Raw genomic sequence first — 21,689 nt, 5'->3', positions numbered from 1 at the left:
CACGTTTTCTCTTCTATCGTATAACATCTTAATTTATCAGTAAAATATTTTAGTGTCTTAATAAAATTTTAAAATGTTAGTAAAGTTTTAAATTATTTTCAAAATAACTTCAAATATTTATATTAATTTAAGTATTCAATTTTGCTTAATAAAATGTATTGTTTATTTTATCAATTTTCTTTTTGTAGATGGATATTTCTATTTTATACATATCGGACTATTTTTCTGCACCTTAATCATCTGTCCATTTAGGTTAACTGCAGATTAGTGAAATAATAAGAAACAAATGAGCACAAGAATACAACAACTTTTCGTTTTTAATTTATGAAAAAAATCCGAAATTATTTCTAAATTAAAAATATCAAAAAATTGGAAGTCGATACTCAACTTTACTTGTTTAGCCATTGCTGTATTCATTTCTATTCAGTAACAGTACTGAAATTGTTAAGTAGAATTCTAAAGTTGATTGTTGGTGGGCTTAACAATGTAGATCGCCTTTGAAAACTTTGCAAACGATCATGCAAGGATAATCACAATTAAAATGCCAAAGTCTGAATAACTTTATTTCAACATAGGATGAAATGTTCACAATCGTATTTAACTCAGTGGAGAATTATTTTCTCTAACAGTAACTATTTTCAATGCTTATCTTTCTACAAATTTGACTGCCTTATTGTTATCTATCTATTTGTATTCACTTGAGAGAAAGGGAATGATATATTATTGCTTCTTAGAATGCCTCGATTATTCAAAACAATGGCTAAAGAATGATCAAAATAACCCCAAGCGACCCGAAAACATCCTTAAAAAGTTTATTTTTTCTTTATATCGATAATAAACATCATACAGTTGAACCCACTTAGGAACATGCTCGAAAACATTTCTCAGCCAAGACCTTGTTCCCCACGTGAGCCTGATCTCACTTAAGATAGACATATTAAGTAAGCTCGATCACTGATAGCATCCTAAATAAAGGGGAGAAGACGTACACTTTATTTCATATGTCCAGTCTCCGAGAGTAGTAATTTCAGCGAATTGTTCTATTGATTACTTTATCGCCGAACATTATTCAGTTGCGCAACTGAATTTTATCGACAAAGTAACATCGTCCATCACAGTAACGAACTTTCTCTAAACTCGGAAACTAAACCGGTTCTCTCGGATTTGATAAGTTAGAGGCTGAACCGACAGGTCCATTTTTCTTCTCCTTTAGTAATATAATCACTAACGAAGTACTGATGAATGACTTAAAGGAAACACTGAATACTTAGATTCGATTCCTTCTCCTCTGCAAATTGCATTCCACATTCTCCATGAGGAAAAATGCGAATTTTCATTTTTGTTGACATTAAATAATAGCATAGCTGTCTATCGCAGGGATGTACATCAATACGAGTGATTAATAGCGGCTTTATCTTTGCTGATATCGTAGGGGAAAAACAATCTGCCATGCAGAATGACGCCGGCTTGATGCTTACCTCAGGAGCCTTTCGCAGCCATCCCAGGCCGCTCGTCTTTATCATCATACTTCTGCGAGCATACTCAAGGTGATAGGATATCGCATGCTGCAGAGAATGCTCTTCAAGTCATCACTGAGGTAAGTAAATGTTAATAACGTGTTACATTAATTATTTTTTAAACTTTAAAAAAGTGTTAATTAGTTCAAAATAATTGTTAAATATAATATAACGAACTTTTGTAAAATATCATGCTATAAATTATAATATCGCAATTATAATTAAATAGCTATTTTTACACTCTTAAACAATTGTCAATTTGTCAACTAGTATGGCTTTTTCATTTTCTCATATGTGTAATATTTTTGTAGCAAAAACATACGGAATTATTAAATTAAAATCAAACACAAATTAGAAATGATTTAATATTAAAATATAATGTTAATATATTAAATTAGCAAATTTAGTTTAAAATAGTTACAATATTTTAAAATATTGAAATATTTAAAATACTATAAATATTAAAATATTATAAATATTAAAATATTTACAATATTTTATTTATAAATCAAAAAATTATTAAATAGTTTAATACACCGTTTCTTTCTAATCATCACCATCAATATTAATTTCCTGATACCTCGGACATTTTGTAGATATTGATATATAGAGCAGATATAAATCCAACACCCTTGGAGGGTAATGGATGGCAATGCTGTAGCCAATGAAGTTCTAACTGAGGCTCGGCTATTGCTGTTACCCTCCTGCCATGATCAGAGCTTTAACAGCTCAATAACACCTTATCCTTACACTGTCCTCTACAGATAACGGGGAAGATGAAAAGCATTCTTGCTTCTCCCTTTAAGCCAGTCCTTATAAGGGACATTTTGTAGGAATCTGTGAGGTACTACATGATCACAATTACATATTAATCTTAATAAGCGTGTTACATGTCAGAACTCCAATATTATCGTATCATATCATATTTAATATTTCGGTCGTCTGGGATACTTCTAACCTAACCGATGTGCCTAGATCCTGTTCTTTTCCTACCAAGATGGGTAGGAAATCTTGGCATCAAACAACTATTTTGCTAACTTTTTCTCTTTCATTCTGTTTAAGTGAACATACCACCTTAGATTAGCTTGCTTGCACATTCTTGAATACTCCAATGTCAAGTTCTTTCCTAATATCTTCATTTTTAAAATGATTGATGCCATTGTTTACTCCTTTAAATTTTCTCAGAGCCCTCATATCTCTGATCTCTAGTCACGTGCTTATTTCTAATCCATTGTTCTACATCCAACTTGAAACTGCTTTGAACACTGTCTAGCTAGTTGAGTTCTTTCTTATTCTATATATAAATTTATTCAACTGGCTTCTCACCATACCAGCCTTACTTATTCTGCTGTCTATATCCATGTTTAATTTGCCATCTCCACTGAAAACTGCCTAAATTGCTAAAATATTTTACTTGTTCTATAGGTTCTCTATTGAAGACGTATTTGAAGTATTCTACATTCCTGCCTATTTTTATAGTTCTGGTATTTTTATTGCTGATTTTTATGCCAAATTTTTTATAGCTGTTATTCAGTTTAATTAGATCCCTGAAGACTTCTCATTATATAAAATATTTTTAAATAACATTTAAATTAATAATAAATTTATTAAATTAAATTAAATTAAATTAAAAAAATAATAAATTTATTTAAATACTTAATTTTTAATTTAATTCAATTCATTTAAAAATTATCAAATGTATTCATATACCATATTATAATTAATATAATATTTTCCTAAATAATATTCAAATTAATTTCTAGAAATTAACTTCGTGTTTTTGAAGTTGAGACGAGCTTTACTAAAAGTCTCACTAAAAAGAATAATAAGTAAAACAGCGAAATAGTAATAAAATAATATAATACAAACTAACATAGTGCACTGATGCGAAAAGCCAAAATTAGATTAATTACGAACAATAAATTTTCGCCAACCGGTCTATCTCCTATAATAATGGACTGATATTAAATTATCTTCAAGAGGAGGATCTTTTTTTATATATATGACAAGAGATGGGTGTTTCTGAGCAGCGGGTATTCTGCTGAATGTGGAGTTATTGCATAAGGTGCAATTAAGTAAGCTTCTAGACGAGCCTACATCAAAAATCGATATTTCCGTGGTAATGATGGCTTAATTTGTAGTCATGTTATGGTGTGGACTCGTGCGCTGCTTGTGACGTTGCAGAAAGGCATGCATGGAAGGCAAAGAGAGAAAGAAGAAAAGTGGAAGGAAGGAAATGCCTTCATACTAACTTTCATAATTCCGAATTTAATATTCAAGGCAGTAATGATCATGAGGTTTGAAGTCGAATAAAAGTGGAAAAACATTACGTGATCTTCTTATTTTGAGATTAAACCCTATCGGATGCCTCTTAATTAGGAAAAGCATATTTTATTATTATTATTATTATTATTATTATTATTATTTGATATCTCGAGTTTAATACCTTACTTAACTATATATATAGAAGGATATTTAATTTACATTCAAGAATTTGATAAAAAAAAAAAAAAAAAAAAACAGCCATAAATGAATTCAGCCGAATAAATATGTGAAAGTAAGTGAAAACCATTTAAGAGGTTAGTATCCGTTTAATATTGGTGTATTTGAACGTTTATAGAAATTCAATTTCTTTCAAGATTACAGAAAGCAATGTTATTTTTATAAATATAATTTTAAGAAGATGCTATGAAGTCTTCGTATGACTTTTTTTGGCTAGATGGGTGAAGCAAGAATGCCTTTCATATTCCCCGTTATCTGTGGAAGAAAATGTATCGATGGGATACTATAGGGCTATAAGCTCTGATCATGGCAAGAGGGTAACAGCAATAGCCGAGCCTCAATTAAAACTTCATTGACTACAGCAATGCCATTTACTCGCCTCGTACGACATGCATGGGCTGCAGTGGAGCTATTCTTATCCCGGCCACCACACGGGGTATCGTATGACTTACATTAAGCAATAATATTTATTTAATTACTTGTATATTTATAATTGGTGTTATAATAATTTTCAAAAATTAATTTCAATACCCTCTGTTTTAACTTTATTTTTAACAAATTATTTAAATTATATACGTCCTTCTTTTAAGTCTTACTAAAATAAATAATAAGTAAAACAGCGAAATAATAAAAATAATAATACAAACTAACATAGTGCACTCATGCGAAAGGCCAAAATTAATTTAACAACCCGTTAATTGTTATACATAACAATTCATTTTTGCATATAAAAGCAAATACGATTTACATTCACTCTATTTACTGAGAATTAATTGTATTTGCAAAATGTGCGTCACATGACATAATACTACATCGATAGAAGCAAGATTCAACTGCAGTCGCCCACTATGGCAAGCTTTTGGGCTATTTTTCAGCATTTTTTTGAGTTAGTCGATATATCTTTGGCGATTAATTTTTTTGTTTTGTTTTTCAATAAAACTCATATTTTTAACACGAATTCTGAATAATTCACCATAAAACTCTCACTCCTTCAAACAACAATACCTGCTTAGTGCTTTGGAACACAAGATGGCAGCACTTGTCTCATTTGTTTTTAACACGAATTCTGAATAATTCACCAAAAAACTCTCACTGCTTCAAACAACAATACCTGCTTAGTGCTTTGGAACACAAGATGGCAGCACTTGTCTCATACTCCCTCCCCGAAGTCTTCCAAATTGTCGGTAGCCATAAAGCCGATTATCGTTGACTTCTGAAGGTGAAGAACGGTTGTCTATCGACTGCCAGAAAGTTAGAGTTAAGAGTTCAGGAATAAAAGGCAACTCCAATTTATACTTTATTTAATACGTAAGCAAAAAATAGCCACTAAATAAATTTTATTTTATTTTCCAAAAACGAATAATTCTAATGTTATTTTATTTTTTATGGATAGGAAGTGCCTTTTAAGAGGATGCAAAATTCTTCTATCTTCCCTCTTCACGCACATTTCGTTTTTGTGTCTCCGGATTACAAAAGAAGTCTGAACTCAGGAAAAGTAAGTTATAATTGTTTCTGAATAGTCGATAAAATGTATTAATTGTTAGCTGTTTATCTTATGTAAGATTCTTGTGTAAGGCAATTAATGTTTTCCATCAGAATTATTCATAGCATTTTCCTTAATTAACAAGGAAAATAGCATCCTCTGTGGTGGTTGAAGAAGAGAAAAGACCATTCCTTTAAATAGGGTTCTTCTTGAACTCTACCAGTTTAATAATATTTCCTGTAGGTTTTAAAAGTTTCTGAGGTAAAATCATAGAAACTAAAATCATGTCATATCATTTACACGTAAGTTTAATATTTTTGTAATTAATTTTCGTTCAGGTTTTTATTTCCGGACCAATTCTTTCCTAAATAGGTTTGATTAAATTTGATATTTTATTATTTTATTAAACACAATTATTTTGTTAAAAATATATTACAAATTAAAATATTTTCATATAATTATTTGAATATAACTTTTATTATATTAATTTTAATATTTTAAACTTTATTTATTAAATACACCTAAATATGTAGTTCATAACATCCAACTTAATGCCTGATGAATTGAATGTATGTGAGAATGATGCGTTCGTTCTTTATCGTTATATTCTGTTCAACCTGTTGAGCGATTTTTGGTGGATGTCTTGTGTATTCCTCCTTACTTACAAATTTAATTAAAACGGAAAACATAATAATATATTTTATTTATTATTATTTATTATTATTTTTAATTCGCTTTAAGTGCATTGCTATTGTTTATTTATTTTTCGTTAAAATTGTCAAATCAGTTATTTTCTTATTAGTCCAGGTAAATTAATTAATTTGGATCAGTGGAATTCAAACAGCGAGCCGAGTGAATATGATTATAAGCAAAGTGTAAAAACTCGATTGTCGCTTAAATATTAAATATTCCAAAGCACATTACATCAATTTTTTACTTAGGTTAAGTCCCATGTGAATATTGTAAAAAAATAAACTTTGTTTGTCTCGGTATAGTTTGTATTTGATGTTTTTGTAAATAACTCTTTTGAAGCTAACTGTATATACTGCTTTAATAAGAATATGTTGCAGTGTTAAAAACAAAGGCAATGTTTTTGTCGCCGAAGCTGTACATGGCGACATTAGAAATATTGTAAATCTAAGTGTAAACATCTCCGAAGTCAGTCAGAAAGAGTTCAAACAACTTACCGATGGTCGGCAACTTACAATCAAAAGAAAGCAGAGGAGAACAAACGGCGTGCCGAACTAAACTTAAGATGAAAGACTCACACCGATTCTTTGTGGGTTGACAGCATGCGAGGTCTCAGAGGAGGCCTAATAAAAAGGGAATGAAACAAGCAGAAGGGGTCCCGGTTCCAGAATTGCTGTCAGAGAGGAGGCCGCCCGGTCCAGAGTCGCCATCAGAGAGACTGCCCAGATCCACGTTGATTGAGAGAGGAGGTTCCGCTTCCAGAAAGTAGCTTCTCAGTTCGAGACGTAGCTAGAGAGAGACTACTTCTAGGCCGCAGACAAGGTATCAAATTGACGAAAGGAAGAGTTCCAATTGCCGGAGAAAAGTTTCCAGGCCAGTTTAATGTCACACATTCACCAGTGTGTTGCGTTTTCATTACAATTTGATGAATCAAACGACTTCACTGATGTTGCTCAGTTAATGGTATTTCAAGATTATTCAAGTAAAGAAGAACTTTTGAAAATTATACCATTATTGGGAAGGACTAGGGGAGAAGACCTTTTTTTCGGCATTTGATGAATTTGTGAAACAACACAAACTTCCGCTTTTTAAACTTATGTCTATTACTATTGACGTGCTCCTGCAATGATAGGGTAATAAATCAGGCTTCATTTCATTATGTAAAAAATGATAAATATCCAGATTTTGTAACGTACCACGGTATTATTCACCAACAAGTACTGTGTAGTAAAAGATTAAACACAAAAGATGTTTTGGATATTACATTTAAAATTGTGAATTCTGTTCGAGGAAAAGCCCTGCAATGGCGGTTATTTAAATTACAGGCAGATGATGATAGGGAACTTCTGTTGTACAATAATGTTCGCTGGCTAAGCAGAAGTCAATTTTTAGAAAGATTTCTTGTATTAATTAACGATATAAAATTTTTTCTTAATGAAAAAGGAGATATTTATCCAATATCTCATTTTTAGTAGATTTCTGTACGAAATTAAGCAATTTAAATTTAGTGTTACAAGGTAGAGATAAAAATTTAATTGACATGTTAAGTTCAATAAAACCTTTCCAACAATACTTACTTTTATTAAAGAAAAATATAAATGACCGCGAATTTAGACATCTCCCATATTTATTAAAATGTTTTGAACAAAATCAAGAAATGCTTCGCTATGATTTAAAGGAATTTATTCGTGAAATAGAATTAGTTGAGGAAGAAAGATTTAAAGATTTTAATAACACTGAAATGATTGTATCTTTTATCAATAATCCATTTCAAGAAAACTTGAACATCACAGAAATTTCAAATAAAATTAGTGGGCTGTTTGATATAAACTAAGCTGAAGTAGATCTTGAGATAATAAACATTCAGAATAGTTTACATTTAAAATCAATAAACAAAGAAGTCATTTGGAAGTATGCACATGAAAAATTTCCAATATTAACTGATATTGCGCGAAAAATTCGTGTTTCGGATCGACATACTTGTCAGAATCCGCTTTTTCAAAAATGACATTATAAAAAATCAATTAAGAAACCAAATTACAAATGATCATTTGGATGATTGTCTGCGATTGGCCACTTCTTCATATCAACTTGACTATGAAAATATTGCGAGATCCAAACAATGCCAAATTTCACATGAACTTTTTTTCTTTTTCTTTTTAAATCAACCAGCATTTCCTGTAACTTGTGAGTTTGTAATCAATCTGTTGTTTTTTCTAACTTTGGTTTTCCAAAATAGAGAAATAAATATTTTATTTCAGTATATTTTTTTATTGTTGTATTAAAATAATTAAAAGTGATAAATAAATTTTTAAATACACAAAGTTTTTAGTTGTGTATTTTTTTAGTTGTTTATTTGTGCGTAATCAGATATCAGGTTGGGGGAACGTGATCTATATAAGAGAATAGATCGCCGAACAACTTTTTATAGAAAAGTAGCTCGCGTAGTAAATAAGGTTTAACACCACTGTTCTATCATCTGAAATGCAAAGTAAAGCATTAGTATTAAAGTTCTGTATGAAATTCTAAGTTTTAATTCTCGTTTCAATAAATAATCTCATCTCATCTTCTTTTTCCCTCTTTTACCTTACGGTGTCGAGGGTTAGTTAATCATCGGACCTCAAACCGTTCATAGGACAAGGTGGTCAGCCCTACGCCCCGGTGTATCCTATGTCCGTAGTGTTGAGTTCTCAAGGACGGCTTACGGGTTGAAAAACCCCAGGATAAACTGAGGAAAAAATCCTACTGTCCACGGCTAACTTGGCTATGGCTAAGGAAGATCCTTAAGCTCCTCACGTCAGCGACGGGAATCGAACCTAGGACACTCCTTCCACAGGCATATGGTTGCGAAGCGCAAAGCCACTAGACTAACCGCGCGGACTTCAATAACGAATATTAACATTAAAAGAACAATATATGAAATTCTAAGTTTTAATTCTCCTTTCAATAAACAATATTAAAATTAAAAGAACAATATGCTTCTTATTTGTCTTAGATTAAAAGAAACACTAAGAGAATAATGGAAGAGATGAACGAGTTGTCAAAATCACTGAAAAGTGCCATTTGCAGATATTGTTGTTGGCAATTTCCAGGAAATATTAATCGTCGTCGTCCGGTAGCATTCTCTAGCAAGAGGGTTGCAGCAGATGAGCAGCTCTTCTCCATTTCAATCTGTCTGCCGCCTCCGTCATTCTTAAACCAGTCCATTCCACGATGTCATTGAACCACTCTCTAGTTGGTCTTCCACATCTTCTCTTCCCCTCAACTTTCCCTTGTAATATAGTTCTTGTCAGGTGTCCCGAATTACCTCCTAGAAGATGTCCTGCAAATCTGGTATTTCTTTGTATAATATTCTTGAGCAGTGTTCTTTCCATCCCAACTCTTCTTAAAACTTCTTGATTTGATATTCTCCCTGTATAGTTAATCTTTTCCATCTTTCTATAACACCACATTTCCAATGCATTTCCATATCTCTCTTTGTGAGTGTCCATGACTCACTTCCATAACTTGCAATACTCCAAACTATTGCTTTAACTATTCCAATTTTAATATTCTTGTTTATTAAAATTCTCTTCATTTCCATAAATGCCGATTTAGGTTTGCCTATTCTATTTCTAATGTCCAACTCTGAAGTTCTTTTCTCTGAGATCCAGCTACTTAAATATTGAAATCTTTCCACTTCTTCTAAAATCTTTCCTCCACATCTTATCTTTACATTATCTGCTATTTTTCTGCCCATTATCATATCCTGGTCTTCTTTGTGTTAATCCTTAGTCCGTACTCTTTACAAGAGTTTTCAATTCTTTGAACAATTTGTTGTAATCTATTTTCGCTTTCTGCCATCACCACTACATCATCTGCATATCTTAAGTTATTAATGATTCTTCCATTTATTTTTATTCCTTCTTCTACATCCTCAAGTGCCTCTCGAAGTATCTGTTCACTATAATTATGGTAATAACTAAACAATAATGGTGATAACTTGCATCCTTGTCTAACTCCTCTCTCTCCACCGGGAATTCTCCTGTTTCCTCTCCATTTACACATACTGATGCTGTTTGGGATCAATATAATCTCTTTAAAATTTCCAAGTCATAAGAGTCAATATCGATATTTTCTAGGATGTCAAAAAGCCTTTCATGTTTCACTGTATAAAATGCCTTTTCAAAATCTAGAAATCCCAAAAACAACTTTCCACCATGGTTTAGTGTTTTCTCCCCAATAATTCTTAGACAAGTTATAGCCTCTCTAGTTCCTCTGTTGGTTCTGAATCTAAACTGTTCCTCATTCATTTCTTTTTCTATTTTATTCTTAATTCTCTCTAAAATTATTTGTAACATATTTTTGCTGTGTGAGTTATAAGACTTATCGTTCTAAAATTGTTACAGTCCAAAACTCCAGTCTTTTTTGGAATGGGGATAAAAATTGATCTTCTAAGTTCCTCTGGTAATTCTTGTCCCTCATGAATTCCGTTAATAATTTGCCATAACACTTCCATACCTTTTTCACCCTTTTTTTCTTATAAGTTTATCTGTATACCAGCTATTCCAGGAGATTTTCCTTCTTTCATCTTTTGAATTGCTAGATTCAATTCCTCTCTCATGAGGTGCAGCCTCTGCCAATTATGATCTTTCATTTGATTTTCTCCTCTTTCTCTATATTCATAAAGTTTACTTACATATTCTTCCCATCTCTGTAATATCTTCTCTTTTTCTATCAGAATATCACTTCTTTCATTCTTCGCTGCTCCAATTATTTGCATCTTTCTCCTTCCTGTCATCATATTAATGTTTTTATAAACACCTTTTTTGTCATTTCTTTCTGCCTTTGCTGTTGAATCTTTACTTATTTCATCTAACCACTCTTCCTTTTCCCCTCTTATCTCTCTTTGTATCTCCCTACTCAAGTCTTTATACTGCTTTTTTTCTCCTCTGTTTTACTATTAACTAACTTTCTTTTTTGTGTTATTTTCCTCAAAATATTTTCCGTCATCGATGGTTTCATTCTTTTCTCTTCTTTTTTGGCGAAATGTAATTCTGTAGCAGTAATTATGCTTTCCTTCAGAATCTTCCATTTTTCACTTACATCATCACTTTCTTGTATATTTCTCTAATTCATTTCTTCTTCTACTTTCTTTGTGAATTCATTCGCCGTACTTGGTATCTTCAGCCGCTCCATGTTCCATGATTTGTTCCGTTTCCCTGTAGTTACCTTTTTTAGATTAATTTTTATCTTAGTTGACAACAATATGTGATCTGTATCACAGTCTGCTCCTGGATATGTTGTCACATCTTTGATAATGTTTTTATATCTTTTGTTTATCAAAACATAATCTATATGATTTCTTCTACTATTTATATCCTCCTCTGGGGGTTTCCACGTATACAATCTTCTTTGATGTTTCTTAAACCAAGTGATCGTAATTGCTAAATCATTTTCTACAGAAATCCAACAGCATATCACCTCCCTCATTTCTCACTCCCAATCCATATAGCCCAACAATATCTTCCTCCCTTCCTCTTCCGATTTTTGCATTCATATCGCCTTGTATTATAATTATATCTTTTGTTTCTTTATATTTCAAACCCTGTTCTACATCGCATAAACTCTCTCATCCTCATAATCACAAGTAGGTAAATATATCTGAATAAGTAGAATATTTCTTGGTTTTGCTTTCATTTGTACCACCAAAACTCTATCTGAGATTTTCCAGTAGCCTTCCACACATCCTGCCACTCGTTTATTCAATATTATACCAACACGTGCTTGATGTTGCTCTTCCCATCCTGAGTAAATTATTCTCATGCATTCCTCTGTTCTAAAATCTCCTTTTCCTTTCCATCTTACCTCAGCCATTCCCATAACGTCTATTTTCAATCTTAGCATCTCCAACTTTACAATCTCCAATCTTCCAGTTTGAAGTAAGGTATTCACATTCCAAGATCCAATGTGAAAATTACTTTTAGCCCTTTTTCCACATGAATATATTCCATTTTCCTCTTCTCCATCTCCCGTAGGCTTTAGTAAAGAAGATTCACATGACTGACATGCAATCTGGTCAATATCCATCCTAGAACAAGTGACCTCCCTGGTAGCCAACTGCGCAGTTCCGGACCCAGGAGTCTCATCCTGAACTGTGCATCGCTCGTCTTTTTGATCCTTGCTGCTCATCCAAACTAGGGAAAAGTAGAAGCACAGTGGTTTCCCGTTGCCTTCTATACATGAAGAAATGAAAAAAATAGAAACATAGAAAGATTCACCCCTAGCCCTCGAGTACTCTAATAGCATTGGGGGGGGGGACAAGAAAGAAGAAAAGGAAAGAAAAGAAATTAGAGCAGGACCATCCTGTAGATAATATAACAGATGTATATTACATGAAATAAGGTAAGGTCCAGCATCAGGTACCTCGGGTTCGCCACTCACTAATGTGAGCCCTTGGCCAAATATTAATCAACATCTTAAAAACAAAAATGAATAACTTTTGTTATTAAAAAGAAAAACTACAGCATTAAAAATTGTACATAAAATAATTTGCTTTCCATATTGAAACACAATAAAAGAATGTACGACACTGTAGGAAAATTCTGTAATAATTGTGTCCAGTCTGTCTATTTTTTTTTTTTCAGTTAAATTCAAATTTACAGGGTATACGGCTCCTCCCCAGGAGATTGTTCATATTCATTTCAAAGCCATTATACAGGTTTCTTATACCAGACTGGATTCAAACCCATATATTTTTATCATGAAGAGCATGCCCTGCTCTCCTTAGACACAGGTTCGAATATCAAGGCGGTAAGGAACATGTATGACTTTACAAGGAAAGGTTAGGTAGCTATTCTTATTGTGAAGGAGCTAAACTTCTTTTTTTCTCAGAAAAGGTAAATCTCTTCGAGGGAAAAAAAAGAGGTCATTTTTTTTTTAATTTACATACGTGCTGACAAGAGCGATCTCACAGAAAACCTTTGAATGGTCTCGGATCAAACAAACTCGATCGGGGTATTTTTCTGACATAATCTAACATTTTTTTAATTTATCGTTTTACAGGCGGCAGTGCAAGAGTGAGATTTAAACAAATCCGCGTGTCCGTGTACATCCCAACAGAGATATAGTTTTTAAAGAGACGGTCAACTTGAAATTTGGCACCTCCTTGATCAAACTGGCAAAGGTCCAACTCTTAAAAAAAAGTAATACAACCATAAGAAGAAACACCATCTTTAAAGATAAAACATTTGCCAGCAGCGATGTGAGCAATATAACACGAAAAAGGCAATCAACAATGAAGAAAAAAAAAAAAGAAAACCGCAATGTCTGGGACAAAGAAAAACAGAATGGAACAGGAAAGAGTATTTTAAGATAGCTATTTTGTACATATACATCTGAATGTCAACATCTATATATAATGAATAAGAACTGTGTCTGCACCTTAGCTCAATAACTATAGCATAGAATTTTTAATAATTTTCTAATTGTAGTTGGAAAAACATGAAATCGCAAAATAACTATTTCTTAAAAAATTCACGTAGTTTGCATAATGTTGATATTTATTTCAAAAACATTATAGAATTTATAGATATACGTTTAAATTTTAAAATAAGAATAAAGAAGAGAAAAAATACTTTAATTAATATTAATATCTATCTGTACACCTTTCTTAGTTATTTATGCATCATATATTTAAATTATTTATTTATTAGTTATTTATAAAAAAAAAAAAAAAAAAAAAAAAAAAAAATGGATTTGGTTGGACAGAATCAATCGACCGTGAGATGCGGTGATTGATTGATTCATTCAATCCAATACCCTTGGAGGGTAATGGATGGCAATGCTGTAGCTAATGAAGTTCTGACTGAGGCTCGGCTATTGCTGTTACCCTCCTGCCATGATCAGAGCTTTAATAGCTCAATAACACCTTATCCCTACACTGTCCTCTACAGATAACGGGGAAGATGAAAAGCATTCTTGCTTCGCCCCTTTAAGCCAGTCCTTATAAGGACTATAAGGTTATTTATAATTATTTAATTATTTACTATTCGATTATAATTAATTAATTTATTTATTACAATTCAATTATTAGTAGTAAAAGATGTTATTAGTAAAAGATAAACGATATCCAATTAATTTGACTTTTTTTTGTTGTTAGAAACAAGAATCTTTTCAGGTCGCTAGACAAGAAACTGTTATACACTTTACAACCGTTGCCTTCATTAGTCTGTGGGGAAAGACTGTTCGCCAGGCATGACTGCATCACACTTGAAAAAGATGTGTACGTGCCTGATCATCTAACTTTTTGGAGCACGTCTGCTTGCCTTCCTGCCTGCCGGAGTTTTAATGAAAATTTTTGTTGTGTTTGATAAAGTGTTTCTTTGAATATGTTTATACAGTTTTGTGACATGCACCGTCTTTGCACAATTATTGCTGTGCATCTCTATTTATCAAATGTTTGAAGATTATCGGAATAATTGTGTTGATTGATATCGCTGGATTTTTAAAAGAAATGTTTATATTTCATATTTGCTGTTGTTTTATTTGTATTTTTCCGAAATAAAATAAATTAACATAAATTATTAACACGACTAGAGTTTTCGTTCAAAGTATCAAATGAATTCTAAAATAATAATTGCCACTGGAGTAAAAAATGGAGAATATTATGGATCCATCTATATTTTATACCCAAATATAAAAAAAGAAGCTTTTATTATTATTATTTTTTTTTTTTAATTTTATCAGAAAGCTCATGAGAATAACTCAGTAAATACGTCAGTAAATGTCGAGTTTTCATTGGTCAGAAATTTCTACAACTCGTTGCTATGGTATTAAATAATATCTGTGTAACTATGGTGATATGTTGACTGAAATTCAACAATCCTGCACGCGCTATAGTATAAATGATAATTATGACAATTTTGTTGAATGAAAATCACTTAATTGTTTTATTGATCAGACTCTACTGTTTTATTAATAATAATTATTATCCGATGTTTATTTTAAGCTAAATATTCTATTAAATTCTTTGAGCATATATAAATTTCTATCCGTTCAAGTTTTCTTCATATTAGTTGTTTTTGGCGGATCTGTAATCTCTAAAGCATTTCAGTGAAGACAATTTCGAATGTAGAAATGCTTACTAACGTATTTGGTTCTCTCTGTCTCTGCACACTAGATAAAAATAAGAATGTCTCGGTTGAGTGCCAATACTCACGAGTCATTTGTGCATTTTACATCCGTTTCCTCTTTCCGGTAGATAATAAATAGTTCTACTGTCTTCGAACTTTAAAAACTGTAGCTTAAATCATGCTTATTCGAAGTGTGCAGCTGTCATCTGGCACTAAACACCTTCTTGAAGCACTTGTTTTGGAAAGTGATGCCAGCATATACGTGAAGAAGAAGAAAAAGGGAAAAAAAAACTAGCTAAGAAAACTCACTGCTTACATATGAAAGTAAACATTATTTTGAATTCTTCTGCCGAAATATATTGAATTGATTTCTTCGAATAAAGTGACTTTATACATAGATTGCCCGGGGATTTTTTTCATAAGATTGCGCAGTTTACTTTCTTTAGATTTATAAGAATCTACGGAAAATAAAATGTATAGAAGGAAAGAAAAATATACTGAGCGGCATATTCTAAAAACACAACTCACTTTTCTTTCGCTGTTTATTTTTTCTTCTTTGCAATTGAAACAATCCTGTAGGGTTCGGTTTATGTTTGAATGACAATCTAATTACGATAATGTGCTAACAAAAACAGCTGGTGCTAGTAATAAAATAAGCTTGAAATTTTTTGTAGCTATTTTATATACCCAGTTGGGCGTAAGTGAATCCATTGCATGATAATAACAAAGGTAAAAAATGATAACGCAAGATAATGTATTATCTACATATTTTTTCGCTAATTTTTTTTTCCAAAAAATTAATAGCTCTATTAATATATGGAACTTGACTAATTAATTTGAATTATGGCACAACCATTTTTAATTAAATGACTTAAAAATAATTTTTCTTACAAATAGAATTATTGTATTAATTGAAAACACGTGCATGTGCGTGCACGTACATAGAGAATTTTTTTAAAATTAATATAAGGATGGTAAACGTTTTTTAGCCATTCAGAATTCCTTAACCCCACATACGTCACGGTTGCAAGATTTTTTTTTTTTTTTTGGTTATATAAGTCTCTGATAGGATGCAGGTTTTATCCCCTTGAAGTGTTTATTTGAATTTTATAATAAATGATCCTCCTTCTTTCATTAATCTTCTTGCCAGCAGTTTATTCTCAAGCCACCCCCGGAGGCTGTCTCTCGGACAATCCTTCTCCTTCCTTCTCTCTATCTTAGGTGCGATGTCCTGCATATCTTTCTTGTATTGTTTTTCACCAGATTTACGGGGTCGCTTTTCCTATTCCTATGCTCCGATTTCTCTGTGGCCTTTTTTAAATGCTTGTCTTTTCTGTCTGACCCTCTCTCTCTCTCTCTCTCTCTCTCTCTCTCTCTCTCTTTCTCTCTCTCTCTAAAATGTTTTCAATGTTATTGCGAATGTTCCAGACAGAATTCTATCTACATTATCATGTTTTTGTGAAACCCAATGAAATTCATAAACCCATTATTAGTATAGATATGGTAAGAGTCGGATAATCGGAAACCATGTTTAAAAAACGAAAATTTTGTTCACGCTTCTTGAAATCTTCAGTTATGTTTTCACCTTAATTGAACCATTGCATAGCCAATTCATCATCTGATATAAAAATGATAAAACTTTCTTAGGAACCATCTACGAAAAATATCACATAGAATGATATTCCGAAACTATAAAATTAGTATTTTGTAGTTACGCTGAAATATTCACAGGCAGAACAGGCAACGTGGTAATGCTTTAACAATCGGCGCAGTATCGCCACCTGTTGGAAAATATGAAAAACACAATTATTGATTATATTTCATTAATATATTAATTAAATGTCAATAACAGTAAAATATATCGAATAAAATGTTGGAAAATGGCTTATCGTTATTCTTGCATTAACTAGATAACACTCTGTTTTTAAAACACACCACGACTCATACGATTTAAATATACCAGCAAAAAGGTTACTATCTACACCATTTCACTCCTAAAAACACAAAGTTTTTAAGATTTTTAAGATCACAAAGTCTTAATATCCTCACTGTCGTCCTTTCGAGTTCATCAAGGAAAGGTGTACTTAGAAGAATTACTCTTTAGTTACAGAGACCAAGATTCCAATTCCCCCATGTGTTCACGAAACTGAATATCTCTTCAAATGCAATTATTGTTTGTTGTGAAGTGGGGTTTCCTTTTAGGAAAACACAGGTGAACGTGAAGAGAAGTCGATGAAGCTAACCGGCAGCACAATGCACTTAACAGGTCCTTTGGGCTCATAGCATTGTCCCACTCGGTATCATCGATGTCCTCTGTATGTAAATATCTAAGCTGGGAGCCCCCTTAGGTGATTTTCAACCAAAGATGATTTAATTGGCCGAGTGATTAGCATACCCACTCTCCAACTAACAGAGCTGCAAGTTCAAATCTCACTGTGGGTATGGATGTTTGTGATTGCCTTTAGGTGGAAGATGAATTTCATCGCCAGGTGTGAGACCACCCAACTGCTTACGGGAGGCCTGAAGTGGCTTGAAAAAGTTCCACGTTTCGTCTCTAGAACAGAATTTCAGGACTATATAAAAATCAGTAATAATACAAAACAAAAAATGGGAAAAAAATTCTTAGACTGCCCACGGTACCAATGTACTCTGGGTTTACAAATAAACCTTTCGTGGGTGGGAGCCACATAAAAAAAAAGACAGTCTTATAAGGAGGTGGAGAAAACTCTTATAAATATACGGTTATTTCTTCTATCAAAACAGGTAAATCGGCCCTATGAAATATCCAGTGTAGCAATACTGGGCTCTCCAGACCATATGTTTGAGCCTCCGTAATTAAGTCATTTCTGATTTGATTAATTACATGTCATGGTTGGAAAGGTACAGGTTACAATGAGGTGTGGGATCCAAAATCTCTTTATAAAGTGGTTTTGTTTTCTTTCCTCAATGCCCTCATAGCTTTAGATGCTTCTTCACAAGGCTAACTATACCATTTTCTATTGGAAAGTGTCCAGAGATGAGTGGTATAAGAGAGGAAGTCGCTGCGGGATTCATACTGTTGTTATCCGATTAGTTGGCAGTTCTCTAGGTGACGAACACGTTGGCTGTTGATTACTTTAAACATCTTGAAAAAATACTTTTTTAAGATGATAAAGAGCGATAATTAGTTCAGGAGCGCATATCTTAAGCCCATTTATTAGGATACCATCAAGCAGCAGCATTTTTTTTTTGCACGTGGCACGTGGCGCATTGCTCGTGTTAAAGCTGGAGGGATGAGTGTTCCTGGTCATGTGTGCAGGAGATGGAAGTTAAGATGCTGAGATCGGCTTTGTCTTTAGAGGAGATGGGAGCATAGGGGAACAGAAATTTCACCCAGTGACCTTCGAAGGATACTGAAAGGTGCAACTGATATTTCTGAAAGAAGCGAGCTTTTGCAAATTTAACTCATTCAAAGTCATTCATGATTGTTTTTGTGATTGTTGCAACCTTCAGAATAGCCTAAAATGAGATGGAGTTTCTGCCACTTGAGATATGTTTCTTGTGGAGGATGTTTGCTTTGGCATACTTCTTAGATAACCGTGGCTAGAATATTGGACGGAAGTTTCAGTGGATTAGGGAAACAAGGCACTCAATTCAATATAGATAATTTCTATATTGACGATCAGAATGGGTATCCCAATTTAGACAGTGGAAACAGTAGTCTAACCAAGGAAGGAGACGTAAAATACTTATAGAATTCCAACCTGGCATTGCTGTAGCACACATGAAGTCTGAAAATGGTTGATCAAAGGACGTTCCACTAGTCATAAAACTCGTACGAGATTCTGATCTAAGTTAACCGGAGCAAAAGTTCACCTGAATACACTGTTAAGGTGATCTCTACTTTCAGTAATGAAAAAAAAAAATCTACTCTGGCATTTTGGATCAGTGAAAAGGATTATCGTTCATTTTGGTTGGTAGTTAAACAATTTGCTTTAGTTCGTTGTTTACAACGAATACTAAAGTTTCACTTTCAGGTTGATTGTTGGGACTGGAAAAAGGGAACGAGTTGCAGTAGTGAACAGTAAACTCGCCAAAGAAGACGACTTCGCTGGTAGAATAGTTGGACTGCAACCAGTCAAGTTTAAGAGATAAAAAGTTGAGGGGGGGGGGTTGCGATTTTCATAAATGGTACTATGGTAGAAAAGCAGATGAATGACAGGTAATGGGACAAGGGTACCTTAAGCCAAAGGTGGTCATAAAGAGGATTCAAGATTTAACATTCTCTGTTAAGGAATATCAGACACGTGCAAAACACGTGCCTGTAAACATGCGTCACTCTTACGGCTAAACGAATCTAAAAGAATATTTTGGTATTTTTTTTTAAATAGTTTTTATTTTATTTTACGACAGCCCTTATAAATGGTAGCTGGATGAGCCAGCTGATCAGGAAGTGCTTTAATGTGTTACCATCTGGTTGAATCGTGTGGCCTCTCTAGGAGCCGCCGATCGACTTTTTGATTGTCTTAATCCAATCGAAAACTTTCTTAATCCATCAATCCTAATTGATGTATGAGATAGAATCCATTAAAACTGAAATACTAATAGATTTGTATAGAGATTATAAAGTGGAAAGTGTCCATAAAAATGAAAGATTAAAATAAAAAATCTCAATTTTAAAAATTTTCTAGAATTTAAGAGAACAAAAGTTAATATTAGTCTGAAGCAACTGACGCCATGAAGCTCCTTTCTAATAACACTGTATATTTTTCTGCTATTTTTTCATTCTTTCAGATGAAACATCTGAGTTCTTTAAGGATAAATCTTGCATCTCCTTATAATGTCGACTAACTTGCCTTCACTTAACAATTCTTGGAAACTCGACATATGGAATGCTTATGTATTTCGATCATCCCAAACGAAAACTTTTATGTTTTTGACTTCTTGAATTTAGAACTTCGATTCAAAATTTCATCTTTCACGTTCATGGTTCCATCCTTCATAACATCGAATTCTCCATGAATACGCCGTCGTATATAAAAGCCATTGATAAAAGAAGTTCTTGAAATCTGACTATAAGTTCGCACTCTGACACTTATTGGTCTAATTTTTTAATCATCAGAAAGTGGTTTTATAATAAGTTTTCGGGATCCACTTTTCTGTCTCTTGTGGACCATTCACGTTATCCCTTTCTTACAAAAGAAAGGGATAACGTGAGCAGGTAAAGGGCTTGTAAGCAAAAGTCGATAGACATTGCTACTCGCTGTGACACCAACCAGTCCTTTCCATTTCACTTTTAAGATCTATTGATTGGCGTTATCGATCTCGATAAGTTCGCCTCAAACTCATGTCATGTGTCATTCTGCCGAAGCTTTCACTAAAATGTACCCGTAACCCCTTTTTTGATGGTATTCGATTAACATAAAATATTCTGCGCCATCTTTCTAGTTTCGTCTACTGTTGTTTGCGATAAATAAAGTACAATAATGTTGTCGTCTGATGCAGAAATTTAACTAATCTTCCAAAAAGGGTCATTGTTGAGCATTTATTGTTGTAACAATGGAAATTTTCCCCCATTGAATTGAAAGAATGGGTGCGATTTAGTCTTAATAATACGTTTATAAAATCTTTACGATTTGTTTTATTTATTTTTATTTTTTTGACTTGCGTATTCATAAAATGTAACATAACACGTTATGAAAAAAAAGCGATAATAAGAAACAATACAAATACCAATATTACTTGTTTGTTTGCAGAATTTTTTTGCTGCGGTTACATAAAAGCTTATCCACATAAAATCAATATCAAATCATCATTATATATATGAATAGTTTAATACATATAATGTATAAACTAATTTAGGAAGAAAATAGAAGGATATAGAATTTTAATAATTTTTTTAATCTGAAATAATTTGGTATTCTATATAATCTCAGAAGTTTTTTTATTAATTCTTGAAAAAGCTTCATTATTCTTTTATAACATTGAGTATTTATTTATACACCATTATATATTATTCATGAATAAAATCCAATTACTAGGTCGCAAAAAGTGAATCCGTAAATATTGTAGTATTTGTTGAAAAGTGCAACGATCATTGAGGCTGTGTTTTTGTCATTTTTACTTTGTTGTATATTTTACGATGGTTTTTAAATTTAAATTGCAAACAAAGTACCTACAATATTGTTTAATCGGTACATTTTAAGTGCAAAATATGAAGACAGCAAACTACATATACATGTATATATTATTGAACAAAGATGAACAGCGATGTACGAAAGCGAACAAGGTAAGTTTATAATTTATTTGATCACATCATTACCAATTTTGAAAAAGAAAAAAAAAAAAAAAAACACTGAAATCTATGTATTACTTCAATATGCATGCAGTTCAGCCTTTACACAG

The 21,689-nt window shown here is 32.5% G+C and overlaps 1 long non-coding RNA gene across 1 annotated transcript; it reads left to right on the top strand.

The window, feature by feature from the left end:
• The first annotated feature begins 1,565 nt into the window (after positions 1–1,565).
• Positions 1,566–14,756, top strand: LOC150099753 (uncharacterized). Its single transcript, XR_016549353.1, has 3 exons — positions 1,566–1,597; positions 5,413–5,514; positions 14,333–14,756. It is a non-coding gene; the product is annotated as an uncharacterized LOC150099753 (long non-coding RNA).
• The last annotated feature ends 6,933 nt before the right edge of the window (positions 14,757–21,689 follow it).

The sequence above is a fragment of the Typopeltis vanoorti genome, chromosome 14, assembly GCF_054136105.1.
Source record: "Typopeltis vanoorti isolate ZY-2024b chromosome 14, IOZ_Tvanoo_1.0, whole genome shotgun sequence".
Classification (NCBI taxonomy): domain Eukaryota; kingdom Metazoa; phylum Arthropoda; class Arachnida; order Uropygi; family Thelyphonidae; genus Typopeltis; species Typopeltis vanoorti.
Note: the sequence above shows the minus strand (reverse complement) of the source record. Positions and strands in the feature narration are given on the sequence as shown.